This window comes from Lepeophtheirus salmonis, chromosome 13 (assembly GCF_016086655.4).
Source record: "Lepeophtheirus salmonis chromosome 13, UVic_Lsal_1.4, whole genome shotgun sequence".
In the NCBI taxonomy this organism is placed as follows: domain Eukaryota; kingdom Metazoa; phylum Arthropoda; class Copepoda; order Siphonostomatoida; family Caligidae; genus Lepeophtheirus; species Lepeophtheirus salmonis.
Window position 1 is genome coordinate 24,361,348 of NC_052143.2, and position 11,623 is coordinate 24,372,970.

At 30.4% G+C, this 11,623-nt stretch overlaps 1 long non-coding RNA gene across 1 annotated transcript; it reads left to right on the forward strand.

The window, feature by feature from the left end:
- The first annotated feature begins 9,917 nt into the window (after positions 1-9,917).
- On the forward strand, positions 9,918-11,577 carry LOC121127897 (uncharacterized). The gene is made up of 3 exons (XR_011783118.1): positions 9,918-10,423; positions 10,688-10,854; positions 10,944-11,577. It is a non-coding gene; the product is annotated as an uncharacterized lncRNA (long non-coding RNA).
- Positions 11,578-11,623: the final 46 nt, after the last annotated feature.

Below are 11,623 nucleotides of genomic sequence, written 5' to 3' on the forward strand. Positions count from 1 at the left end.
AGGAAATAGTTAATTTATAATTCATAAAATATTATTTTATTCGTTACAGGCCGGTATTAAGATTCGAAGTTTACGACGTATCGCAAATAGATATTTAGTAAAGTATAGAATAATTTGTGTTCCTTCTTTCCAGCTGGTTTGGAATATAACAACTATGTAGGATTACATATGTATGGCTACGCTATTACATAAAGTAGTAGAAATTAACTAAGTCTACTGTATTAACGTCATATTTTATTAAAAGCTTAGCTATACATTTCTCAATAATCCGTCCCGCCATCCCTAACACATGCCGTAGAGGCAGTGAGATTCAGAGTGACCAGATGCATATTGTAATATTTTGGTGGCTGTTTTTAAAATAGCTAGGGTAGAACAGAATTACAAATGTATAGCTAGATTTTAATAAAATATGACATTAATAAAAATATAAAAAAAATAAGTTCAATCCTCAAGAATGGAATAATAATGATCAAAGATGTAAATCCAGTGTATTTTTTAGCGCGTTAATTTGTAATTGGTAATATAAAGAAGGAATTTTCTTTTCCTTTGCAGTTGTAATTATTATTTAATTACTGAGTAGTGAACATCCTTTCCTAAATAGATTCAATTATATTCAAAACCTGATTGAATGTTCGTGTGTGCTCATAAAAGACAGAACGTAACCCTGAGGATTTGTTTCGGAGCTATAATTGTAAGTTATTGTTGGATTCTTGTTTGGATATCCTAGCAAAACACCTTCTGATCCCCTCTTTGTGTTCTATTCAAGGGATCTCGTCTCTGTCCGCCTCACTCAGTGGAGCTCATCTTCCTTAATGGAAGGATATTTCATTGTGCAGATGACCCTTCTCTTTCAAGTGATAGTGACTTCTGACCTCGTGAATAATTGCTTCCATGTTCAAAAATACATAAATTCCTCCAAATCTTCTTCGGAATAATCGTATTCTGCTATAAGAACAAATGAGTTCCATAAAAGGACAGAATAATCCACTCAAAGCCTAAATGTGGAACAGAAAGGGTTCTCATCCTCCATCCCTGACTCCTTAATGGAAATTCTGAAGTTCTTTTGTTCTTCAGTCAACTCTGCTTCGTCTTTTACCCTAAGAAAAATATTTCATTTATAAGAGTCCTTCAGTTTCTTTGATGTAATGTATTAGACTGGTCAAATTTGCAGTTTTTTGGAAATGTTGAGACGTCATTGGTTTAAAATATGTATTTGGGTAAAAATAGATGAATGAAAAATGTTGAAAAATTTAAAAAAGTTTTAGAACTTAAAGTTTTGAAAATTGACGTTTTTTTCGAAAAGTTTGTCTACTTCTTTTTTTTATTTTCCAACCATTAGCAGATATTTTATAACTTTTCTACATAATGAAATAACTTTTCTACATAATGAAATAACTTTTATAAAATATTTATACTATTTGGTTCTTAAATTAGTTTTTTTGGATTTTAAACGGAAAAGTACTAAATGACTTTTTCATCTTATTACACACAGCGTGCATTATCAATCTTTCCTTTTTTTTAATTGAATGGCAATATTGTCGAATCTTTATTCTTAAAAGTGAGCAATATTATCAGAAGGACTTTAAAGCTTCATTAAAGTTTGCATAGGATTATTAATAAATAACTATATCATTGGTTGTATGAGTACTTTTACATAATATCCTGTTAATCACACAACTATATCTTTTTTTATATGTATTTTTACAACTTAAAATATTAATCGCATTTCCATTTAAACAAAGAATACTAAAGTAATGGCAGAATCGAAAAGAAGTCAAACCAAAGATTTCTGGTTACTTGGACACGAAGAGGCCCAAATAACTGGTGCAAAGTTACCTTCTCGAAGGCAGCTTTTGCCTGTTTTTTGTATCACCATATAACATTGAAAAAAATCATTCATGATAGTAATTCAAAATCATATTGGATGTTATTTTGTTTTGGGAAAAAGCTGGAATTCCTGTTCGTCCTAAACCTAATTCTATTATACAACTCAAAAAGCTTCATTGTGAGTGGTAGAAGATTAAAAAGGATAAAAATCGTACATTTAAAACTCATCAACCATATAAAATTACCTTTGAGAGTAAACTAGAATATTTGCTTGACGTAAAAATACTCATTCTCATCAAGAATCCAGAAGATAAAGAATTTCTTTTGGCGCAGAGAGAGAAAGGACATCGCAGATATATAGGCATAGAAGATAAAGCCCATTATAGAAAAGAAAGGTAAATAGTAAAGAGGCAAGATATCCAAGAACCCAAAAGGATAAAACAATAACACGATAACATCAACTCCAAAAAATAATTTATTACTTACCATGATGGTGACGAAGAAAGTACATTGGTAGATAGTGATAAGGATTATGAAGTCTATTACAGATCACAAAAAAAAAGTCATAAATATGGTAAGTCCTGAATTGGCTGGATCGATAGAAAGAGCAAAGCTATCTGATTGCAATTTAACCTTTTTACTTACATCAACAGTTAAAAGTATTGGCAAAAGTATTCAGGATTTCAATATCAGCAGATCATCGATACGGAGGGCAAGAATACATTAGAAAAATAAAATATACAGTAACTTGAAAGACAATTTTTATCTCATTAAACTTTGCATTAGGACCTAACAAAAAAAAAAACAAATAGATCGTGTACCTGTAATTTTATCTTGATTCGGTACTAGTTAACTTCTGGATGTTCCTAAGTTGGCCTCTGGAACTGGCGAGGCCCAAGCAAAAGCTATTTATCAGTTTCTAGAGGATTGGACAGTCAAACATTTGGTGAGAGCCCTATGTTTGGATACAACAGCAATCAACACTAGGAAAATCAATGGCGTATGTGCATTACTTCAATCAAAATTGAATAAAACAATCTTATATACTTACCTTATCGACATCATGCATTTGAATTGGTTTTAACAAGTATTTTCTCCATTTGTATGGGCCCCTCATCTGGGCCTGATATTCAAGTTTTTAAAAGGTTTCAGAAGGAGTGGGAAAAAATTGACAAAAGATACTTTAAGTCATTTGAAAGTCATTTCAGATATGAATAATAGTATAATTATTGACATTGCTAAGAGACAACTCCATAGTTTTCAAGTAAGAAATTACTATAAAGAGTTGCTAGAACTTTTTATACCTTTTTTTGGAGGTATTCCTCCTCGAGGTATACACTTTATTGCACCAGGAGCTATACATCATGCTCGTTGGATGAGCAAGGGATTGTACGCTCTCAAGATTTATTTGTTTCGAGATCAATTCAAGCTCACTGCTAAGTAAATTAGAGGAATTCGCAATATTTTTATTTTTATCGTGAAAATATATATCAGAGCTTGGTTCACAGCTCCTGATGTTATATCTGCTCCACGGCAAGATCTTGAATTTCTGTTAAGCTTGAAATTTTTTGAAAATATACATCCACAAATTTTAGAAGCTGCAACAAAAAACATTTCAAGGCATCTGTGGTATTTAAAAGATCATAACATAGCCTTGGCATTTCTTGAGCAAAAAGTGTCATTTTAAGAAAAAAGAAATATAAACAAAGCAATTATCAATTAGGAAAGGCCCATTAATCCATCGAATACACCAAAGCGAGCAATAATAAGCATGAAAAATGTTGGGCAATTATCTTCATAAAATTTTAAACTTACCCTGAAACTTGGAATTCAAGAAAAGATTATAAGGCTGCTTGTTCAATCATGAACAACTTAATAGGTGTTAATGATTTGGCTGAAAGAGGGGTTGCTCTCATAAAATAATTCAACTCTTTAATAACTACTGATGAAGAGCAGAAGCAATATTTATTACAAGTTGACCATCGAAAGAGATTTTCCGATTCGAAAAAAAGTTCATTAAGTAGGAGATTATTATTTTTTTTTAATATCAACAACACTCATTGTATTTACATAATATTTGGTTTTGTCAATTTTTTAGTTTGATTAATCAGAAAAAAATAAAAGATTATTTAAGAAAATACATTTTTGCATATTTTAAACGAATTGCATGACTTTCTATAACAACAGAGCTTCTTGACAAATCTTTAATGAAGGTTCAAAGTCCCTCTGATAATATTGTTCATTTTTAACAATAAAGATTCCACAATATTGCCGTTCAATTAAAAAAAATAAAGATCGATAATGCGCACTTTGAGAAATAGGTTAAAAAAATTCTTCACTACTATTCCGTTTAAAATCCAAAAAAACTAATTTAAGAACAAAATAGGATTAATGTTTTATCAAAGTTATTTCATCATGTAAAACAAATTAAAGAAAAAGTTTAATCATATCTGTTAATGTTTGGAAGATAATAAAGGAAGAAGACAAAATTTTTGAAAAACTTTTTTAAGTTGTTCAAAATTTGTCATTCATCTATTTTTACCCAAATGCATATTTTAAGTCTGTGATGTCTCAACATTTCCAAAAAAAAAGTGCAAATTTGACCAATTTAATGTATATAATGCAGTAATAACTTATCTCAATCACAATTCTATTTATAAGGTGGAGTGTGTGATGTATATTATATAACTTTGACCCTTGATTGATACTTAATGTGCATTTCATTTCTCGATAGTTTTGTCTGCATTGCCTATGCAAATATAGAACATTTTCATTTCTATAGTAGAAGCACGTTATATTATATTCTCCAAAACCATAACTTTAATCCAGGGTTTCCCAACTTTTTCATGCTGGCGTCCCCTTGGCTTCCAAATAAACTTGTAGTGCCCCCCTCCCATAGACATTTTTTTTTTTTTTGGGGGGCTTGATTATTTCTCACACATCGAATGACCTTTTTTTTAAAAGAAATCCTATAAATTTTTTTTTACTATAAAATTTCTCTTAATTACATATTATTCTTTTTTTTAAATCCATTGAATTTTCATTTCTTATTACTGATTTTTTTTTAAATTCCCCGATTTTCCGCTTCAGCTACCCCCCTGCCGACGCCCCTGCATATATAACCTTTTCTTCAAAAATTAAAACAACAAATTTATGAATTAAACACCAAATATATTTAAAAAAAAAAATTAACTTTAGTTTTTCACAATTCCTTCTAATGAGATGGGTGTACTTGGTGTAAGGATATTAGTTTATCCACATCAGGTTGAAACTCACTAAGAAGAAGACGTAGATCCCCACGTTCGGTAATTCTAAGTTTGTTCCTTTGTTTGGAAAGAAGCATAGTAACTACACTGAAGGCCCGTTCTACCAGATATGACGTTGGAAAAGCAATCAAATATATCTTGACCTTGTTCCATAATACTGGATAGAGGTCAGATATTTTTTGTTATAGCCAAAAATCTTGATAGGATATCTTGAACTTTGGACTTAGCTCAATGTCGTTTTTAATTGAAACTAATTCTTCTTCTACCTCTCTTGTTTCCTCACTACTGACTTCTAGTAATGGATTGATAACCCAGTCTGGTATTTTTAGCCCCAATATATCCTGATATCTTTCAGTCATGTCTCTTTGCAACTCTTCTATATGATCACAATACACTTGAAGGTAATTATCTGATGATGACCTTCAAGTTCATTTCCGCTTGGAAATTGGTAAAGTTCATGACGTGCTAAATTTCATTCGAATAATTTACACTTAGACAGGAAAGGGGAGATAACAGATTTGACTTTTATAAGATTGGCATCATTTCCTTGCAATTGCAAATTAATTTCATTGAATTTTAGGAATATATCTGTAAAATAGGCAATATCATTCTTGATTTTTTTTAAATTATGACATAGCCCAATATTAGATTCTTGGAAAAATTCAACAACTGTATCAAACAAAGAATAGAATCGTTTGAGGCAGTTTCCCTTTGATAGCCATCTAACTTCTGTGTGTAGCAATAAACGATCAAACTCTTCATCATTATCAATGCAAAGCTGTCGAAACAGTCTGGAATTGAGGGAATGTGCCGTGATCTTATTTACTGATGTGATAACAGTATTAATTGATTTGTGAAGTCGACCACTAAGGTGTTTTGATACCAGATGCTGCCTTGAATTACACTGTGTACTGTAAGTACACCAGGTACGGCTTTCTTCAAGAAACTGATGAAGCCACGATAACGACCTATCATGGATGGTGCACCGTCTGTTGCACACGCCAGAATATTAGTAAGTGGGATTTTTTTTCTCTTTGAAAAAATTATAAACGATATCAAATACCGACTTTCCTTTACTGTTTGTTATAAGTTGTCTAGCAAATAACAGTTCTTGTACCAATTTTTCATCTTTGACAAAACGAACATAAGCAGGAAGCAAGGATTCATTTCCTGGTAAAGTGGACTCATCTAATTGCAAACTAAATTCGGTTACGGCAAGAATGTTGCACAATTTATCTTCTACGTTTTCAGCCATTTCATCTATTCTTCTTTGAACTGAATTATTACTGAGAGATATAGATTTTATAATTTGGTCCGGTGACTTATGTACAACAGTGTGCAGAACCTCTCTTACTGCAGGCAGAATAAGCTCCTCCCCAATTGTGTGAGGCTTACCAGATCTAGAAATCATCAAAGATATGTTGTATGAAACACGCAAACCGTCAGTGGATTGTTCTGAAGTGCTCAAAAAAAAACATATTTTTAATAGTTTTTTGTGCCTTGAATTTTTCTCGAAGCGACTGGAAATATGGTATATTTTTTTCTGTTTTCTCAGAGTGCATTGTTCTCAAATGTTCCGAAAGTCTGGAGGGTTTCATGGCTTCGTTTGAAAACACTTTCTCACACAGCAGACACATAGGTTGATGTTGATTCAGTGTTGCTGATACAAATCCATATTTCAAATATTCTACGCTATACTGCCTACAATTCTTTTTTGCTTGTTGATGGGTTGCCATTCTTTATCCTGGAAAAATATATAAGATACGACTATAACTATTGTCATTTAGGGCTGGAAATGGGTGAAACAATTTAGAAAGTTTTAACGGAAACATCGCTTCGGGAATTTTCAAATGAGTAAGTTATGTGAGTTTGAAATGTTGCTGCAGTAAGAAGATGGATAAATCTCAAGGTCTTATGGTCCAAATAATTGAGAAATAAATATATAGAGACAAGTTATTTTTGATGGCATTTTAGTATTGAGCAAAACAATATCCAAAAAGGAAGAAAAAAAAATAACTCCCTACTGGGTTGGTTAACTGGTTAATACTGTAACTGTATTTTCTTGTCAAACTATTCTCAACTACAACCATGTGTTTAACAGCAGAAACCTAGATCAAGATTTGTCTATGGTCCAAATAATTAAAGAAATAAAAGCTAATTGATGCAAAAAAAAAATCTTAATACAGTTTTATAATTATTTGACGTCCTTGCTTGAAGTTTTAGAATGTGGAATTTGGGTTGTAGTTTTGGGATCTTACTTTTCCGTAGTTTCACGTTTTTAACAAAATTATAAGTATTTATTCTAAGTAGTCTGTTTGCATTTGAGAGTAAAAGTAAACTAAGTATAGAGCAAAATATATAGGCACGAATAATGAAGTACATTTGTACAATCTCGATAACGTATTTTCATCGTATTAACCGGATAATATTCAAGATATTCATTCCTGCTATTTTGTAGTCATATTTCATTATTTTTGTAGATCAATTTGTTTGTTTTATGTAATAATATGTAATCACCGTTGTTGTTGTTTTTTTGCTCTACCGCCCCCCAATCACCCCTTTTCCCATTACCACACCCCCTAGATCAAAGCACCGCCCCCAAGGGGGCGGTATCGCCCCCTTTGGGCAACGCTGCTTTAATCAAATGTACCATATGTCTCGCTACCGCTTTTTACACGCACTCGCTTGATGCCCATCCTTATGTATATCTAAAGTTGATAATTTTGGTAACGATACAAAAGTGTGCGAGGAGAAGGGAAGATATACTTAAGGTATCATTGTCCATTGACTAAAATTATAAACATCTTCCTCTATCAAGAACATTATCAATTCCTACCTTTATTATTCAATATTAATATAGTATTAGATACTGATAGTCGATAGAGAACTGAATAAAATGTCTAAATAACATCTCCTTCTGTCTGGAGTTCTGGAAATGGAGGGCCAGGAATTAGGAAATACTTACCAGACGAAAAACAGATGGCTTGTCAGATTTGTCGATATAAATGTGCCTTTTTCCCCCGTCTATAATTAAACGCCACTCATTATCATCATCTCATATCAAGAGCATGGATATTCATCTAAAAAATCAAGTTAATGATGAATACATCAAGTCAGACTTTACCTCTGATCTCACAAATATGTTTTTTGCATGTAATATACCCTTATCACTGCTAATCATCCTACCTTAAGTGACAAAAAGTAATATTTATAGACTATGTAATATTGGAAAACCTAATGATCATACCAAAGTCTTTAAGTTCAAAAAATTATGGAGAAATACACGGGTAAACACGTCCATTCCCGAGGAACCATCATTAAATTAATGGAGGATGTTGTTACTGATGTCATTTATAGAAATACATATAAAAATGTTTTGAGTCATCCACACCAAATGACGATCAAGTTATCAGTAAAAAGTATAAAATATTTACTAATTTCGAAATGGAACTCTGAATTTTGTACCATCTAACACTAAGTATTCATTTTTTTTAAATCTAACCATAAAATATGATTCTATTTTAGCTAAAAATATCAAGAATTATGATACACAACTCATTAAATGGTAAAAACAACTGTTTAAATGGTCACAAAAACGGGGGTAGTATCTTTGGATTGTTCGCAACTAGTTTGTCTGACACTAGTTTATTCACTTAGGTTTTCCAATATTACATAGTCAATAAATATTACTTTTTTATTACTTAAGGATTAGCTATAGATGATAAGCTCCAATAAATAGTGTTCAGAAAACTGATAAAAGGCAAAAACAACTGTTAAAATGGTCACAACAAAGGGGGTAGTTGCATTATAATTCCTTCATTATAATAGTATGTTGTTATATAAGCATACATAACGGGGAAAACATCTTTTTTGATGCTCGTAAAAGGATTAATATCGCCGGACATTACTACATAATTAGCTTTTGCTCTAAATCTTTACGATGGATTTAATTCTAACATTTTTTTATAAGTATACTTATTGTCTAATTTTATGATTTTGACATTTACTTTATTATTAATAATTAGTTAGATCTCATCGGTAGAGATATATCTATCCTGTGCTCAATTGTATATAGCAACTTCCACATGAAGAAAAGGTGTGATGATGATCTTTTTGATTAAACTCCACGTATGGCTTGTGGTTTGCAACGTAAAGTTATGACATATTTAACAGAATTCCGATGTCAGAACAAGAAAATATTATTGGAATTAATCTATTATTTCAATATTCTGTATTTATAATTTATTGTTATTATTAGTTATATGATTCTAATTGTTTAATTTTGTATATTTAACATAAATGTATGATGGTTTATTGTTTTGTATGTAGATTATATTTAATATAAGCCTTCTTTTTTAAACTTGGAACTTTAAATATATTTCGAAATACTCTACTTTGTTGTTTCAGTAGTTATTATTCTGAGAATATGGTTTATAATGAATTACAATTTTATGGAGTGTGATGTTTTCAAATCTACTGTAACGGATAAAAAACGTCTGAGTTACATAGTATATCTTCATTAAACATTTTGCTAATAAATACTTTCGTTATACCCTCAAAAATCAGAATAAAGCAGGCAGCTGATAATCACATCAGTACTTTAAACAATGATACCATATGTTTTTCTCCCCCTTTCTACTTGCATGCGTTTTTCTCTATAGGATTATCAAGTTTGTGTATATAATAATTGATCTGCATTTTCAGTGTATTTTCTTAAAGTTTAATTTAAATTTAAAATAACAACTTTAATAATGAAATTTTTTAAAAAAGGGACACAGGAAGGGATCTTTTATAAATAGTGTTCACTTCAATATTATCGAAAGTAAAATGTTTACGGCGAATCCTCTTAGAATCAATTTTTCCATTCCTAAAAATTATGCTTCATTTTAACGTGTTTCTATGTTTCTTCCTGGTAGCTGTTATCTGGCAAAATTATTAACTGCATTGTAATCAACTTAATGAGACAAAAATATGATATCAAATTCGATAACTAAATAATAATTCCTTCATTTGGATCACTACAAATATTAGTTTAATTAAATAAAATATTTCATACACGTAAATGCTTTGATGTTATACCTCTTCAGGTTATTTTTTACAGCGCTCTTATAAAAATGGCATGTGCTGTACTATGCTCCAGTAACTTCATAATTACATGGATTCATTTTATTTTCATTCATCATTACACAAGGGTGATAAGAGGCTCTTAATAAAAGTTGACATAATATGACCATTAAGACAATGATTATCATCGGGTTATTAATGAGCACCCTTTTCGTGCATTATACTAATAGTCGAAAAGCTGTCAATTGTGGATTTGTTTGCTATAGGTAAGAATGAAATTCAATTTAATATTTTCAGATAAGACATTTGTACCATAAGAAATACATTTTATTACATAAAAATATTTATATATAAGCAATGATCATACAATTCCAATATATAATTATAAAAGTTTTAATGGATTTAAATTTACTTTAAAGCATTTAAGCTTAAATGTTATACACTCAAAGTAGTCCCTTTTATTAGATTCAATCGCATTAACTTTTTAATAACGTACAAATCAATTATATTAAACACATACAACAATCAAGATGGAGGAAATGTAAGGGCAAGTTGATTGGACTCACTGGATCTAGCGGTAATCGTCCTTCGGAAGTTGGAACAACTGGGCAACTATTCTTTCACAAATGTGGTTCTCCCAGAGATGGATGTATTTGTGTAGAAGAAGTAAAGGAAAAACAAAAAGTAGTAGTAGTAGGTAAGGCTTTAAAAACCAAACTTTAGTGAATATCTACACAAATTTTTGCAAGAAACAACTTCATGTTATATTTTTTTGTACATTTTCAGATGTAAGACCACATATACCAAATAATTTGGTTCAATTTATAAATAACGAAGCCCACGACTGGTTAAGTAATTTAGTCCAGATTGATTAATGGCACTTTTAGTCAGACTGACCTAGATTTAAGATATTATAACATATGTATGTTTATATTCTCAATTATACATCTGTAATCAATTTTATGAGTTTAACTATATAATACATAGGTATTGACTTTATACGTAAAAGTAATCAAGTAAAGTCTTTATTCTGTAGTATGATCTATCTCAACTAAACAATCGTCAATTGGTTACAGGTTAATTATAATCAACGTTATTATTTGTTGTAAACTCCTATACATTTAGATTAATCTTGATACTGGATTATCATATCACTGATGTAGCGTCTCAATTATATTTAGTACTATTATTGTTCTTACTCAATTATTAATAATGCACATTTTTTATGATTAGTTATATTTTTGGTTTATAGTACAAGGAAAATGTTTTTTTAATCATACTAGATATATCAAATGATAGTTCCTAAATCATTCCTATAAAATTACAATTTATTATGAAAAAAATATTTTCTGTCAAAATTTCATTATTGTTATTGTATTCTTTGTTATTTAAATTTCATAATAAACATCTAGAAGTATAAATACCACAACATGTTGTTACCTTTATTGAATCTCACAATGTCTTCT